Raw genomic sequence first — 17,881 nt, 5'->3', positions numbered from 1 at the left:
ATTTTTCTATTTTTACATTGGTTTGTACTTTACATTTTATATTGAACATTAATATTGTTTTATTGTCCTCATTACTATTAAAGACTCATCAGGAGACAGTGTCCTGAAACGGAACCATCTGCAGACGCTTTTCCATTTAGCTGACTCTGCACCTGGACAAGGGCAAAAAGGTGCATTTTGTTCTCAATAACATGGACTGGCTGCCCTCCAAACAGTGGTGGTCATTTTACTTTGGTCTTTGCACTGTGAATAAGGTCTCATATATGAGGTCTAAATTTCTCCTGTTGTTTAGCTCGATTGTTGCACTAAAGGGAAGGTCAGGATATCACCAAAATCAAAAGGATGCGAACTCTGGGATCTATCAAAATGAACAGGTTCATCGATTCATTCTGGAGAATCGGATTGTGCATGCATCTAAAATATGTCCAAAGTGTGAGACTCCTTAAAGGCCATGTTGAGCAGGACATTCCTACAGGATTTACAACAAAATGAATACCAGTTAGGTTATAACCTCTCAAGTAAGACCCAGAGTTCATTGCTAAGGCTAGAAGATAGTTCAGTTTATGAGTTCCGTGAAGGCCTGAGGTAAAACACTTTACTGAGATTAAACACTCTAATTTTGGCTTGTTAAAACCTGCTTCATTTATACTGCAGAACGTGTTTATGTGCCTCCCCACTACAGACTGCACAAGCATCAAAAATTTACAGTCCAAGCCTTGTACAACTATTTTTGGGACCCACAAACGCCACCTTTTCCTGGGAAGCACAGGCTGCCAGGGCAATTTAGGTTTCTAAAACCAGATCTCACGTTTGTGCTAGCGATAGAAGAGCATTAATGCATGGAGGCATTATAAGTCCTTCTCTGTGGACTCTGGCTTATATCCTCACAGAGCTGTCTCATCCAGGAACACTTCAAATTAGCATCTCTGCCCACAGGGCACTGTCTGTAACGTGGGAGCCAGGAGCTGGCTGACAAAGCCCAGAGGGCCACAGCATCCCTCACTGCCTTTGGTTGGAGGTATTAGAGTACGAGTGGGAGAGGCAGAACAAGTAGGTGGACAGTTTCATCACCGTGAAGAAAGGGAGACAGCAAAAACAGTTCTGGAAGGTGGCAGGAACAATTAAAGAAGAACAGAGTTTATTTAATTACCTAATGTGAGAAAAAGCACACCTAAGTTCACTAACAGCCAGACACACGCACACACTCAGGTGATTTGAGAACCCATGAGAAAGTGTAAAATTTGTACACAAGCCAATCACATCCAATTAGCATACAAGGTCAATTATTCAACAGTGGTGGCTTTGTAATTATGCTTATGCACACAAGCATCATCAATTATGCACATTAATTATTCACAATATTAAAGTGTCAGAGCAGATCAAGCTTCTGCCACTTGAACTGATAGGTGTACTGATGCACACTTGCAAAAAAAGAGACCAAGTATAATTTTGCAATAAACTGGCTTCACATATTCAAAGGCAACTTAATTACGGAGTCTAAACATCTTAAGAATCTTCATAATTCTGCCTTTTTCCTCTTCAACCAAGACGCCTTTCTATTTTCATCTTCCCATTTCTATTTTTGGATCTGCGCTCTGTTGTCCAGCAAAGCCTTTCCTTCCAGAGGCTTGTTACTTAGAGCTGGTGGGATGTGGGCACATGTGCCCCTGTTTGTTTCCGATGTATTTTCAGAGAGGTTAATGCGTGCTGACATCACATAAATGTCCTCTCATCCAACTGAGAATATGCCAACCATGCAGCAAGCCAGCCAGCTGCACACACGCACACTATCAGTCTGTCCTTACCTCCCGTCTGAGTTGATCTTTTTTTTTTTTTTACACACTGTAATCTCTTTTTTCCTCCATCTGTAAATAACCAGACTTTCCTGCCTGATTACTACAAGTTCACGTGATCACCAGACGGTTTATATTCCTAAAGAGAGTTGTCAGGTCACCAATTCTAATTATTTATAATAAAAAACATTCAAAGTATTTTATAAACACATAAAAAAGGTTTTATAAAAGCTGAGCAACACATGTCTCAGTTGAGCTCAATATTTTTGGTGTGGGCAGATCAATGACATGAAAAAGGCTCAAAAGATGGATAATAAAAGTTTAATAAAGCTGCTGCAGTTTTCAGGCAAGTTTTGAGTTTGGCTGATGTACGAAAGAATTCAGTTTGAGGGTAAATAAATATTCCTATTACATACTATATGCTACATAGCCATCTTGGAAAAACAAAACAGTGCTTCATGTTGTAGACGACTCACCACCCTGAGGTGCGTTGGAAAAAAGGCTGCATAGAGACAGAAGGAAAAACAACAGTCCGTCTTTTCACTGACAGCAGTAAATGTGTTGATGTGTAGTGTTCTTCTGAATTCTGTCGCAATGTGTTGACAGTATAAAGAATCGCTAACCTGTGTGGGGAGCATAGCCCAAGGACAACATCACCTTTCAGAACAACAGGAGAATGACAATGAACAAAGTTTTCTATGTGGCGGTTCAAAAGCTATGTGAGTGTTTTTACGTTGCATGTCAGTGCCCACACATTGCTCACGAAATACTGGTACTTAACTAGAATCTTACAGCCAATAGATATAATGGGAGAGAATTATGATGTCTCTCATGAGCTGCTTTCAGACATGCACTGAACTCCAGAGATCCTCTGCAGTGTCTCTGAAGGAGGTGTCCAAGTGAGAGCCTCCGGACTTTCTGTGGACTTTCTCCGCCTGGCTGCCTAGACAGTCACAGAATGTGACAACACAGCAGGGGATCCCCGCTGCATTCACTGCAATGTTAAATGGTCTTATGTTACACTCAGGAAGAAGGTGAATAAGTTATGTCGTGCATCTTTCTTTACAGTCTATGACCCCTAAGTAATCAAAGTTACTTCTTCCAAGTAAAAACATCTAAACAAATCAAAGATTTTATCAATTAATCTAATTGACAAAAAAATAACATAAAAATTAAATCTCCAACAAAGTGAGAGTCGGCCGTACACACAGACATTGTACAGACAGATGAACACACAAAAAAACAACACACTGACCTTCAGAGTGTCACGATTCACAGTGGGTTGTTACAGGGCGGTATCATGGTGGAAAGAACCACCTGGACAAAAAGAGAGGAGTTGTTCTCCTCCACACAAGGAGGAGACATATGTCCTGTACACCACAGTTCATTAACCCCATATGTTTCCCTCAGCACAACACGCCACAAACAAGCAGTGTACAGCACAGCAGAAGAGAGAAGTCGTTCCAGTGCCAAGTAAATAAAACGACTAAATGTGGCTCACTTTCAAGGGGATGTAACGCCAGATACAAACTGATGCAGTCATGTGAAACTAAATTAAAGCTTTTCTTACACTGTCAGCCTTTTACCCCCAAGCCATCATTTCTAGCATACTCTGGATTCTTTTTTTTTTTTACAAGCGGACAATATTTCTGATCACAATCATGAAAAAGATGAAAATCTAATCATTGGATACAGCTTGATATCCCAAGTTCCTTTGAATGTAAAGGGTCAGAAAAATAGCTGTAGTTCTAAAGTATATAAAGCTACAATAAAGGTGTGTTACTGCAACACAATTCATGTGCTAATCGACCTGGAACATGATTTTATAATTATTACATTGTGGGAATATGTGACATGAAAGAAACATGTCTGTAAAAATCAACACTGAGCACATTTCATTGTAAAATCGAGTTTTCAATGTGGTTCAAACACTGATACCTAAACTGATTCGGTCATGTGAAGAAATTAATACAAGTTCTTCTTACAGTCAGCCCCCCCCCCCCAAGCCATCATTTCTAGGAAACTGTGTTTTTTATTTCTGAAAATGAATACAATTATGAAAAAGATGAAAATCATTAAAGCCTCATAATACAAGTTCCTTTGAATGTAATGGGTCATAATAATATCTGAAGTTCCAAAGTAAATAGTGCAACAATAAAGATGTGTTATTTTATGATTTATACATTGTGGGAATATATGAGAAGAAATATGCGGTTTGTTATGGATACATTAAAAAAAACCTAACTTACTTTAATTAATTATAGAATATGAAGTGATATATGATATCTATGAAGAATCACTTAATTAATCCTCTGTCGTCAGTTTTAATGTGATTAGTATCTGACTGTATGGCCGTCTTTGTTATGCTGATCTGCTTAAGGATGAAGGAAAAGATATTTATTAGGTAGTTTCAGTAGTTTAATGTAAACAACAGAGACTTGCATGTCTGACTGAGGCTCTTCATTTACTGCCCGCGTGATTTTTATTTAGAGATGCACTTCTTTAAGTGGTCGTTCTCACAGGTCATTTACAGGCAGGCTCTGGAGCTCATTGTCTCTAGGACAGCTGTGGAGACACAGATGGAGTCAAGCTGGCCCGGTCCCCAGTGGCCATTGTCATAACAACCAAGGTCATGAAGATATCATGAAACGAGCCTCCGGTCACATCACAACACTTACTCAAAAAGTATTTTGCCATCCAGCTGAACAGTAACTGAACCGTTGCCACAAGTCGCAGACGCAGGCACATAATAAACGTAAAAATAAACATACTGAACACATGAGCCCGTGTCCCCATAGGCATTTTCCTGAGTAAAGAAAGAGCAATATTAAAGTCCAAGTAAGTACACTTGAGTAAATGACCAGAAAATACTGGAATTTAAATGTCCATTTTTCAAGCCTAGTTGAATATAACACATATATGGTTGTATAGAATATATAAGGTTAAGCTAATGGTGTCACCTCAGGGTTCTCACCCCAGATTAGTGAAGGTCGTAGATTCTATTTAAAGATGGACAACAGGACTGTTCCCCAAAAGTGAAGCCAAAGAATCTCAATCACCACCTGGTGGCTGGCTGCAGTATAGGTCATAAATCTTGTCCCAACCATGTTAGTAGATGGGACATGGACTAAAATAAAAAGTCAAAGTACAAGTTATGTAGTTTTAGATAGTACTTTTCCCACAGATGATTGTCCAATCATTAATCTTCCCTGTAAGATTTTATTTAGTTTTTTGATGCTATAAAAATGGGGCGAAACATTATTTACAGACCCCTCGTGTCGATGGGACCTCGCTACAAAGGCTCTGTCCCCTGATACTGCGCAGACTCTGGCTCCAGATCTGCATGATGGCAGCGTTCGCATCCTGGAAGTGGAGACGTGTCGTCCATCTTATTTTATATGGGTTATTTACCCCTCTCAAATCACTAACCCTAATGCTAATTTCCTTTTTGTGTCTAATCACCTTCCGTAAATGTGATAATCTAGAGAAGAGAAAACAGTTCACACACTATTACATTGTGCAGAGCAGCACAAATTCTATCAAGTGTTTTATCTTTGAGCCAGTTTAAGGATAAAATAGTTTCTAATGTGAGCATCCAGGTTATAAGCATCCATCCAGCTGAAGTGACAAGATTCTGATCCCCTATTAAATCCAGGGATTCTGTAGCTGACTGTTTATTAAAAAGGGATTTGGTGCTTTATCGTCCACAAGATTTACAAGAAGATGAAGAGCAAATGCTACAAAGACGTTCAAAAGTGACAGATGTTCAACTCGGGCAGCTTTGACACCAACTCACAGAGTCTCAGGTAAGATCTTTAAGGTTTATTATTTCCAGTAAGATCAGTGTCAGCTGGTAGAGAGACCAGGAGGACGCGGATACGGTGAGGTGAGCTCGATAGAGAGAAAAACCAAATGACTGAGCATGACAGATGGGCAGATCTTTGAGCAGCGGATGTGGCAGCACCGACACGTTGTCAAAAAACAGTGGAACACATCTGATCCAGCCAAGTTGGGACAAGGTGACTTTGGATTTGGCAGCTACATTCTGCTCTCTTTAGAAAAACACTGGTATGTGAGCATGTGCAGTGTGTGGGCCTGGCAGGAGTACAACACACTTATTTGTTTTTCTTGATATCTTTTTTTGAACAGATGTGCGATCATTTGTCTTTGCCTACCTCCGGCGCTTTAACCGTCATGTAATTGATCATAGATGCTCGTGTGCGACTGGCTGGAGGTTACACAACTTTCAGTATCCATTCATTTCAGGTGGTACATTTAGTTTTTAGTGTATAATGCGACTATCTCTTTCCAATACATTACAGAATATATTTATTTGCAAAGTAGTTAGCATTGATTGTAATGGGCATACTAATCACAACAAAGACAAAACAACAAATGAATGTGGGAATACTCAAATGACTGGAGAATTGTTCCGTTGTTGTTTTCATAAAAGCACTGCTCCCAAAACAGTTCTTGAATTTTACATGTACCATGGTCAAAAAATATAATCATTCTAGTAGATTATTGCTGTGAGAATTCTTACTGCAACCCTCCTCCGTATGTTTCACCAAATGGTTTTCTCCAAACATGTTTTGCAGGAAATCGAATTGCAGTGCAGATCATGCTTATTAAAAATGTTCTTTTCCACAGAGTGTTGGTCGTGTGACGGACCATATTGAAGAATAATGTAATAATATTATGACAACAAAGTTTTTAATGACGAAAATAAAACTTTAAAAAGCAATAATATTAAGAGAGTAAAGAATAAGGAGCAAGGAGAACCTGTTTGTGCCTATGGGAGTTCCATTCCGCTCCTGGATTCAAAATCTTGGCCTAATCTCAATGATTACACAACCCTTTTACAATATCACACAGATGCATCTCCTCCTCCACAATCGATGCAGTTTCCTGTGTCTGTGCCGTTCCTTCTTCGTAATACGACGTAATTAGCTTCTTACATAATCACAGACTGACCTTCTTGTGTCCCCCTATAAAACGACACATGGCATTAAATTATGACGTGTTGTTTTTTATAATTATCAAGTCATGACTTTCTAGAAGAATTAAGCCTTATTCTTAATGTTTACTCTGCTTTCTACTGCGGCGCGAATACTCTGTTACAGAAACAAACAAGTACATTTTCATATTTTCTTTAAATATTGAACGACAGCCATTAAGCATGATACTTCGGTCTGAATCTGATTTACACTTGGTGGCTCCCACTTAAATTAACAGCTACATTATGGCAGAGGACAACTTAATGACTGACAATGAAGACGTAATGACCTTAAGTATCTGTAATTATACTCAGCGGCTGTACTTAACAGATAATAATTCCACATCCAGCGCCAGCTTCTGTTCAAGCCAAGGTGAGGATGTGACCACACATCGGCTCAGCTCAGGTTTTTTTGTCTGATTTGTCATTAAAGGAACTGAGAGAGAATAAAAATGGTTGTTGTTGTCAACACAAATGTGCATTTGAAGACGTCCACAGAAAGGAAAGACATGCTAGTCATGGGGGATGTATTCTCCTCCAGCTAAACCAGTTCACACTATTAACGGCTTCGCAGCATGTCCATCTCATTAGGAGAAAGTGTCACTCCTGGACCTTTGCTAAAAGGGACCCCTGCTGTGAAGTGAACAGAGAGCAGACCCACTGTCTCCTCCTGGGGCCACCCTTGAGCTTCTCCCGCTCTCTCCACTCCCTTTCTTTCTTTGTCTCCGAACCCATCCATCATTACTTCTCCCGTTTTATCCAGGACCCGAGGAGGACTTCTTAATTAGTGCAGTCATTAAAAGTAAAAAAATCTCACAGAGGCGCTGTGGAGGCATGCGCTAATTCCACTTTGAGACACCATTATCCCTCCATCGAAGGGATAGATTGGATGGTCTGAATATGCCACTGTATAATGAAAAGGGCTAAAAATAACTATACTCTCATTTTTTAACACAGTGATTTATCCATTTGAAAAACCATCAAAAGTTCCTTTAATTCTCTTTTAGTTGTCAACGCAATGTTTAATGTGAGGTCTGCACACACAGAGAGAGACCAAGCGTCAGTGTTACAGATTTAGTAAAATAAACTCATACATATATTCCTTTTAGCCTAAATAAAGTAAAACACAGACACCTAAAATAAGCATCAGATCGCAGGATTAATATGATCAATGATTCTCCAATATTTCTGAGAGGATAATAGATGGTTCAGTTAGAGAGACAGTTCTGGGTTATGTATCTCACTGTAATAATTAAACATATTTGCAGTATAATGAATCCTAGTGAAGCGATAATGAATCCTACTCTGGGTGTATGAATTACCATCTGCAGTGAACTTAGAAGTTTGATTTGGATTTACTTTACTTTTAAATAAATAGTTTAACATTTTTCTTTCCATGCATCAAATTTATGCTGTTTCATATCTAAAGAGATTCATTTGTTTGTTTGCCTTCACTCGCTTGTGTCTAAATAGCTCACTTCTTTCTGGCTGGATGCCCCACTCATGATCTAATAGCAGCAATTGTCTTTTTGGCTTCAGTGTGATGATGACCTTTGCTGTTCTGTTGGCTTTCAGTGCCTTTACTGGCACGATGCTTTTGTCATTTTAATATTATGAAAACATCAGTGTTACATAACCCTGGGAGGAAAAAACAAATGGCCTATTTCAGATGCATAAATGGAGCAACCGTGAGGGTCTTTGTTCATGGCTACAAAGCAAAGCAGATTGTTATGTTCAGGTGTTGGTGAAATACATGTGATGTAAATAACACATTTCAGTGATGGAGCATAATTATCTGAAGAACAATTTTCACCCTTCTACCTTTGTTTGCTTGTTTTTCAGATTTTCCAGGAAATTTGGTGGAAGGACTGGACTTCTCTATTGCGAGTCCAGACATGCCAGGACATTAAACTTACTTTGAGTTATCGTAGTTCTCGGATAATGTTGCTTTATGCATTAAGGGGGTTTTGGTATGGATGTTGTAATTTGTAAACCAGGGCTCCACATGACTTTGACTAAAATTAAGCAGGAAAATTCCCCAGAAACCAACCATCCCATTTAGCGTATTTTTTTGTAATTGGTTTATCATTTGATAAAACAACAGCAAATGTCTTCAAAGTGTTGGAACACAACAGTAGTAGAAGTTTCATGGCGCTCATTTGAGTCAGTGAGCCTCTCAGCTGATGATCACTGACCTGTTTAATCAGAGCAACTGTACTATCTCATTCATTCATTGACTTGAACTGTGGTGCGACGGTGTCAGCTCCAACCAACCGTCACATAAACATACTCCTGGGTGCACCCAACCAACATAATCCATCCAGGCAGAAGGGCCTGCTCACCCTGCACTCAGCTGAACTTACACTTCAGGCACATTCAATACCAACAGGCTCTTAAAGACTCTTAGATAACAACTGCATCCACAACAGTTTTCATCTGAACTCATGATGAACAACTGGCGAACTTATTACAGCTTTCTCCGTCATTTACCGCCAGGAATGTCTGTTTCACATTCACTGGACCGATGACCAAACACCACAAGGCAAATATCTGCTGCACAATGAGGGGAAATTATATATTTTGGACATGATGACCACCTCAATATTCCATTGGCAATCAAATAAAATGGAAGTGTGAGCAATGGACGGTGGAATTGTTTCTCAAAGTAGGGGTCAGGACCCCTCAACAGGTTATGAGATGATTTCTAGATACCAACTAGAAAACTCAGAAATAGCATATTTTAAAAAATAAGTAAAATGCATAATATAACAAGAAAAAATCCATCATTGACTGCACCTGACCTCTTTATTGATTATGAGAGATATGACCTCAGATCAACACCAGCATTGGTTTCAGTAGGGACCACAGGACACATTGATATATGTTCTTGTATGTTTTTCTGCAAACCACCTCCACGGACAGTGGGACACTGAGGACTGCCGAGGATGCACCTCTATGAGCATTTCTGCATCTTGGCTGCTTTTGGAGGAGCCTCTGAAATGGGAGAGTCCTTGTATACCTGTGATATATTCGGTCCAGGAACAAGGACTGTGGGGATTCAGCCTTTGAATTGGGACACAGCATAAGTGCATGTGGAAGAGAAGGGAAACTCCTGACTCTGCAGTTTCACAGGAACTTGCTAAACTCGATGTGATTGAGTGTATTGTTTGGCCACGAGGGCAACGAACAGTAATTGATCTCAGCAAAATCATTTGGCACAGACGGCGTCACGAGTACTTTAGTGATTTAAAAGATAGTTTTTCTTTTTCCTCGTCACTGCAGAGTCGAGAATTTGATGCTTTTACTTTCTTGAACTGAGGCCAAATCTTATGTTGTACCTGCATGTTCTCTCTTTACTGCCCTGCATCAACATCTGTGTATATTCTGTTGAAACGGAGCCTCTGTTCCCTGACACACACGCGCACGGGAGTCCATGTGATCCAGATAATCTTTCGTGCCTCCACACCTCTCATGGTTCTAAAAATAGCCGGCAGTATTAAATGAAATATGACTGCGTTTCAATGTAAATAATGCGATGAGTGGGTATAGACAGAGACAGAGACGACCATGCTGCTCGTATATTCACTGCTCCGGGGAATTTTTACTTCCATCTGGTGTCAGTGTGGTTTTAAATGTGTTGGAAAAAAATGTCTGACTGTGTAAAACTAAACTTAACCCTGGTGATGCTTCTGATTCTAAAACACGTTACTGAATATTTAGCCTCCCGGACTGATTCGGAACAATTCATCCTTGTTTTCTGCTACGAAGATTCTACCTGTTATAGGTGGCGCTGCAGAAATTTATTAAACAGGAAATCAGCATGTACAACTGTGTTTACGTACATATATGTATATATATATATATATATATATATATATATATATATATATATATATATATATATATATATATATATATAGCAGTGTTATTTTCATCCAAAGCAATATAAGACAGGTCCAATACACTGTATATGGATATATTGTGTAAAGAGTAGTGAGGTCATCTAACACACAACTGTTACAACTGTTTGATTGAAATCCACCGACTGCAAAGCATCATATCATCTTCAGCACTTACACCCTGTCACTCTGCTTAGTTTCCTTAGATGACTCACCTGCCATGTGAGTTTTATATATATGAGAATAAAAGGAAGAACATAAATGGCAATATAATAGGAGTCATTTAAAAATATGTGTTGCCATCACATTCTGTCAAGGAACATACTGTGAACATTTGTGTTGTGATTCCTACCTCAGTCCACCTCTCCTTCTCTGGTCGTGGGTGTTGATTGACACAGTGTTCCGTCTGATGTATGGTGAAGCGCGCTGCCTCCAGCATCCCAGAGGATCATGGGATAGCATCTCAGCACACTGAAGAAGACACACACACAATAAAACACAATAAAATCACAGGTCAGTATTTTCTCAGGTTTTAGAGGCCACCGATGATGACAATGCCACAGAAGGAAAAACCCAGTTGTTAGGTATAAAACCTTTGACCGTTGGTTCTGGTATTGTTCACGCTGGCTCGCTTTCAAGACTAATTGGAAAACTTAAAAAGCACAAAACCATCTTTAACATAATTAGTCATATCATTGCTTTTCCTGCGATAACAAGTCAAAAAGAAATCTGCTGTTAAGATAAAAGGCTGCGGAGTGTGTGTCTGCGTGGGCGTTTGTGCCAGACACACACCTGGGTTAGCGTTTTTTCGGGGCAGATAATGACACCGGCGGCAAATTGATTTTTAAATAAACTCTAATTATCTTACAAAGTAAAAGTAGTATCACACTAATTAGGGCGCTGACATCTCACCTCGCTCTATAAGGGTATTGGCATCACACTCCCCTCCCATGCTGTTCAACGGGAACATTAAAACGGTCGCTGCGCTCTTCATCACAGTGTTCACGTGTACTGCACTGCATGTTGAAAATCTCATAAAAGTAAAAGACTGATCAAGCCAGAGAGAAAATGTCAGTATTGTCTGAAAGCCATCTGAAGTTAAGTCCCTCGAATATGAGTCACCGTCCTCCCGGCAGCTTCTTCAGATTCAGTTGTTCACGCTCATATGAATAAAAATGATTGTGCTTACTTAACATCAACTACTCCTACGCTAATAGAGCTGTAATTCGATACCTATTCTATCACCAAATGTAATTTTCCCGACATTATCTCTGTCTCCGCCTCTGTGAAGACCTACCACAGCGTATTATCAGGCTGAACTCGTGAAATGTCACCGTGTCTCGTAGCGTCTCGCAGAGGACAAAGAGATCTGTCTAGTGATTCACCATCACCTACTGTGATTCTTGATAAGAGAATGGCATTCATTTCCCTGTGTGAAGGCAGCCAGTGCAGGACAGCTTTTTTTTTTTCTTTGCTCAATGGAATTCTTCATAAAACATACCGACAAACATGATGTGTTAACGTTAGTCCTGTGACAATGGAAAAAGCTAAATGCTTGTTGAGGTCAGGTCATTTTCTCTCGGGCTCGGTCGGGTTCAGGCAGAAGATTCTGAGCGGCGCTCTGTAGCACACTGCACAAGCACTTTATCGATATGTGCTGAACTTTTGTCATATTGCTATGTTTACAAAAATGATAATGTTACAATTATTTATGTTGTTTTATCACCTGCATCACATTTAATGTTAAGATACTGCATGACATTTAAAATCCAGCATAAAGTGGGTAGATAGGAACCGGCTGTATTCGTGTTTCCATGTAAACAACATGCTCCTAAAAACAGGTCAGAAAACAACTGAACAGAAGAAAACATGGTGGTAATAAGAGCTCACAGGAATTCACAGTACAGTGCTGTGCTGTTTATCTCCACACAGCCACAGAACATAGAGCTGACTGAAGTGTGTACATGTGTAAACACCCAAATAGAACCTGACTCAGGGAGGAAACAGGTTTTTCTTTAAATGTTACAAAGTGTGACCACATTTGTCCAATTTGCAATTTGTTCTTGTTTCAACCGTGCTCGTTTGTTTCACCAGAACCTCAATGTGTGGAATATCAAGTGACCATCAACCTTTACTGGTTCAATCAAAATCAAAAAAAGATTTATTTAAGCCCAACTATAGTCAATTGATATCATTTTGTAGTTTTAGTCACTGTTACTCACCACACTCAACATGCTGCTCCAGGTGTTAAGGGGGCTGCAACCAAACACTTCCTGCTTTTACACTGCTGCTGATGTCATCGGTGATGTCACCAGCAGTTCCAAGTACAGGAGGATTGTGGTTAATTTAATGTTACGTTGATAAGAATTCTGATTAATGATTGTAGAAATTTTCTTTCCTAATTCCTGATAAGTGTTGAGAACTTGTAGAATTCTTATTATACTAACTTGTACGAGTGGAAGTGTCCTTTACTTATCTGTGGTGAGAGAAAACCCCCCTGTGAGAAATATGGGTCTGTCTACACTGATTAAAGTTTTTCCATGTTGCTATAAATGCAAACAGCTTTATGATGAAGTCAATAAGAGAATTCTTCTTTATGTCTTTTAAGTTAAGTCAGTGATTTAGTTGTTGTTTGCATTACATGTACTTTGTGTAGAATTTTAAAACACAACCTAAGGAATAAAGGAAAATCCAACACATTTCTAGGTAAAGAATTACTCAAATAACAAATGCCATTCACTTTTCTCACATATTTTCATTTAAATTAGTTGAATGTTCTTATACTGTGATATAAACGCTTTAATTTTTTTCCCAGGCCCCAAAGGTGAGGAGAATATAATCATATGACAAGCACATGAATTTAGAGTTTGGTACCATATGGCTGCGTCAAAGTCATGATAAAAGTTTTCCTTAGATACAAAAACTCCACATTGGTCCCAGTGTTTCTCAGTAAATAGAATTGCTTACAGTGATTTAACTGCTGCACTGGTGTGAAATGAAACTCGTTTCCCTGAATTCAGGATGGACTGCCCCTGGTCCAGAAATCACAATACAAGGAACTAAATCCTCCACTGAAAGACCAGGCAGCCACTGAGACACATTCGAACTGTGTCTCCTTCCCATAGTGTCTGTGTGTGTGTGTGTGTGTTTGTGTGTGTGTGTGTTTTGAATGCCTATAAAAGTTGAAACGCCTGTAAAAGTCAGTTGTGGTCCACTTTTTATATATATAATTTAAAGCAGTTCCAATACATTTTGATGGTGAAAAATCTAAAAGCAATTTAAAAATATTGAAATGTCTTAAACGCAGCAGCATTTACTTGCTATTTATGATTTTAACATCCACATTAGTTACCCTACACTCTAAACTGCAACAGATTAAACTGAGAAGAGGATGAGTTTAACACAAAATACTACATGGGACGAGTGAAGAGCAGTGAAAAGTGGAGTGAGCTCTTTTGGGCTGATTGAAGACCATATGTGTCGCTGTAGAGCGGGGGTGTCACTGGGTATTCCTGCCAGAAGTTCTGAGGTGACCAGGTGAGGCCTGATCCGTCTGGTTAGACTTCAGTTTGAACTGACATAGAATGAATGACTGGGGTTGGTGCTAAAGAATGAATAGGGATTATAGATACAGATAAGAAAAAGTAAAGGTATCACAGCAGATGATCTGACCAAGAGAGTCTTATATTGAGAAGAGACGGGGCCGAGAATCACTCCTTGAGGTACACCAGAGGAAATTAGGTACACCCTCATTTGGGTTACTTTTGCTTTTGGTACGGTTGCCATAAAATTCAGGGGGACAAAAGAAAGCATCTAGTTTGGTTTCATAGTTGCTAGCAACAGTGTTCCCATGACAGAAAAAACATTATCAAGATTCTTGACTTGAGCTCCGTATCGTTCAGGGATCTGTTGGGTTCCTGCTCCATAAGGTGACATTGTTTTTCAAGTCAGTGTAACTCAACCTGATTTTAACATTTGTTTTTTAAACAGACATGTGCTGCTATTCTGGATACAGCCACAGAGTGGAGAAGAATATGTATCTCCATAATGGTCAACGTATAAAAAACGTTACACAATGCTTAGAATCTATTTCATGGTTGAAAGAAAGTGAAAAAAGCTTTTAGTCACCATATGTTCCGATTTCTTATTTATGATTCAAAATATGATCCTCCTTTCTGTGCATTGTGACTCCTTTTTTCTTTTCTGTCTGAGTATTTCTCTCAATCCCCCCACCCCCCACCCCCCCGGTGCCTCTAAGAGGTTCATATCATTCCTGTGTGGTCAGGCAGAAACCAGAGCAGACATGCTCTACTGGGAAATGTGCTAAAAGGTAAGTGAAAACAACTCCCATGATTGGATGGAAGTTGGAGAAAGCAACACAAAACTGGTGAGAGTAAATGACTGAATGAGGCAGGAGGCCTAACTGCCGCTGTCGGTGGAAAGAATGAAATAAATGTACAGAAGAGAAAACTGTGTCGTCTCACTTGTGACAATTGGCTCATTGTCAAGCTGCTGAACATCTTTACGATAACTCGAGTAATTTAGCCCTGAAGTAGGGGACTGATGCATCTGAGGAAGTACAATATGAAATTGATGTTCGTTGGTATTTTGTACTTTTGTATGTCGTCTTTCAGCTGGAACACAGTGCTGAAGGTTTTCACAGCTTTTCAACACAAACCTTTGTCGTGTCATTTTGTGTAACTCGACTGCCGGTGAGATCATTAGCATCTCCTCTCTGCTGTGTCTCTCAGGGACTAAGAAGTGCAGCTTTCTTTCTCTATACCGTGCTTCAGCAGCTCTGGGGAGTTTTTCGGGGGCCCAGGTGGCAGCAGTGATTCATCTTTGGATTATGTCTCTGCGAGAGAGCAATGGGGGGACAGAGCTGTATTATCCAGCATCTTAGCTATTTAAGTCATCTTTCAGTGAGGCTCAGAGAAAACCACAACAAACACTGACAACACAGTGGCACCTTCCAGGTGAGAGGCGATATCTGGCCTCTTCACAGAATATCGATTACATTGCTGTACAGAGCTGAATGACAATGTTAACCAGTGACACAATAAAATAGCAAATAGAAAAACAAAGTGTTTAAATCAGATTTTTTTGTCTTCACTGTTGACCTGAGGGCAAGACTTTTACCAGGTGTCACACCGAGCTGCTGTTGTTTCTACCACGTGTCTTTGTGTCATCACATCCTGGAGATAAGAAGCAAGAACTACCACTAAAGTGTCAACAGATTGTCTCTGACGTCGTTTCACAACTGTATGAGATAAACGTGCATACCTGCAAATTATCACCCATGAAATATCACTGTAAGTGAGTAGCTGATTTGTTTTAATATCACTACAGGAAAATACATTTACATGAGTCCAGTGAACAGATATTGTTAAGACATGTCCAGTGAGCATTTTTCTACAACATTTCTTGAGAGACCTTTTGAGTCACAGCTGACACAGATCGTAGATGTTAGCTGCCGTGACCTTTCATGTGTCGTTCTTTCTGTGTTGGAGCTTTGATCTGTGGCCTTGTCACGGTGGAGGATACGTTCTCTTTTCTTTTCTCTGTATTAAATCAGCAAGGGACGACGGGCCTAAACCAGTGCCATCGGTCATGTTGTACATTGTTTAGTTGTATATCCTGAGCTATAAAAATCTTTGGGCCACAGATTACAGTATAACTCTGTTTGGGGGTAGTAAATCCCTGGGATTTTTACATTTGCTCATCCCCAACCCATTCAGTTGTTTCCTATGACACAGAGCTCTTGGGATTAAACGGATAGAGAAGGGGGCAGGGAGTCTGCTGGGAGCCGGCACTTTCAGCTCTTGCTTTGAGGATGATGGTCAGCAGCTATTATATAAGCCAAGTGGATTTCAAATGCGTCGTTGAGCCGTTCTCCTCTGTGATGCATGATGCCTTTGTCTGTGTCCCACTGACGGGGGTAGCCCACGCATGCTATGCAACATGCATGCAAACGCTGAGGTACAGTGGGCTAAAGTCCCTGCTTCCCATGATGCACTACACTTTGTTGCGTGCTCACCTTTCAATTTGTTTGCAGACAGAACCTGGAGTCTTCAGTGTTGGGCGGCCACACGTGCATCAGTATGATGACGCAGAAAGAAAAAGCTTCACATTAGAAAGAAAAAAAAAAAGCAAACTGAATTTCATTGGCTGTGCTCCACTTTGGATAAAAATACTCAGGGCAGATTTGAGGCAGAGCTGTCGAGGTTGATCCTTTGCAAAATGTCTGAATTATGAATAGAGGACAAGCTGAATAACACAACATAAGGTGCACTCACCTGAAACAATTTTGCCAAAAATAACAATTCAAATACTATAAACATTCAATTTATTAGATACCCTGAGCTGAAACGTATGCTGATAAGCAGCAATTACTCCAGTATGTATCTACATATATATATATATATAGCTGCATTAGTTGAACTGTGTGTACTAAATAAAAGATGTGACCATTCTTTCACATTTTATGATCACATTGATTTTAGGTCATTCCAGGTTCAATACACTTTGGGCACTATTTTGCCTTCATTCCTCTGTGATATAGAATTACACTCAAGTTAATTTATGAGCTTAGAACACATCACAGAAATACAATCTGCTAAGGCAGTGAACCTGAGCATCAGGAAAATGAGCAACTACTGAATGGGAACATCTATAGATTTCCTGTGAGGTGACAATTATTACACATTCTATAAAGTCTGTGCTCTCTAGCAGTTTCACCTCCAGATACAATAGTTTAGATAATCTGGTTTAAGTGGTAATTTATTAACGATCAGTCTGATTGTCTGAGATTGTGCTTCTCGCCTCATTGGACTTCTCTTAAAGATTGGGTTGGTAATTGTGGAAAACCAATTAGAACAGACTACACCTTGAAAATATTCAACCAATACACCCCCTCCTCCAATTAGGCTTCTCACAAAACTACCTCCATGTTTATAACATGCACTGCCTGACAACTACTATAGACTTTGACTTTCCCGTGAGTTGCTCGCTGACTTCTGATCATCGTCTCTGATTCAGCGACGTACGTCTCCGCAGCTAAAGACTCATGAGCAGTGACACCACGGGCAAGCTACTGTCAGGACGTGAAGAGGGTTTCAACATAGACGTTTCAAACTGGAACTACAGGATGTATTTGCAATCAACTTGTGAGAAAAGTGAACACACAACACATC

The 17,881-nt window shown here is 39.8% G+C and overlaps 1 long non-coding RNA gene across 1 annotated transcript; it reads right to left on the bottom strand.

Annotated features, from left to right (window-relative positions):
* Nucleotides 1-2,168: 2,168 nt before the first annotated feature.
* On the bottom strand, nt 2,169-11,160 carry LOC138411296 (uncharacterized). Its single transcript, XR_011243944.1, has 3 exons — nt 11,041-11,160; nt 3,049-3,110; nt 2,169-2,787 (listed from the first exon to the last, which is right to left on the bottom strand). It is a non-coding gene; the product is annotated as an uncharacterized lncRNA (long non-coding RNA).
* Between the last annotated feature and the right edge of the window lie 6,721 nt (nt 11,161-17,881).

Source organism: Paralichthys olivaceus, chromosome 8, assembly GCF_024713975.1.
Source record: "Paralichthys olivaceus isolate ysfri-2021 chromosome 8, ASM2471397v2, whole genome shotgun sequence".
Lineage (NCBI taxonomy): Eukaryota > Metazoa > Chordata > Actinopteri > Pleuronectiformes > Paralichthyidae > Paralichthys > Paralichthys olivaceus.
The sequence above is the reverse complement of the archived record's forward strand: the minus strand, read 5'-3'. Positions and strand labels throughout refer to the sequence as shown.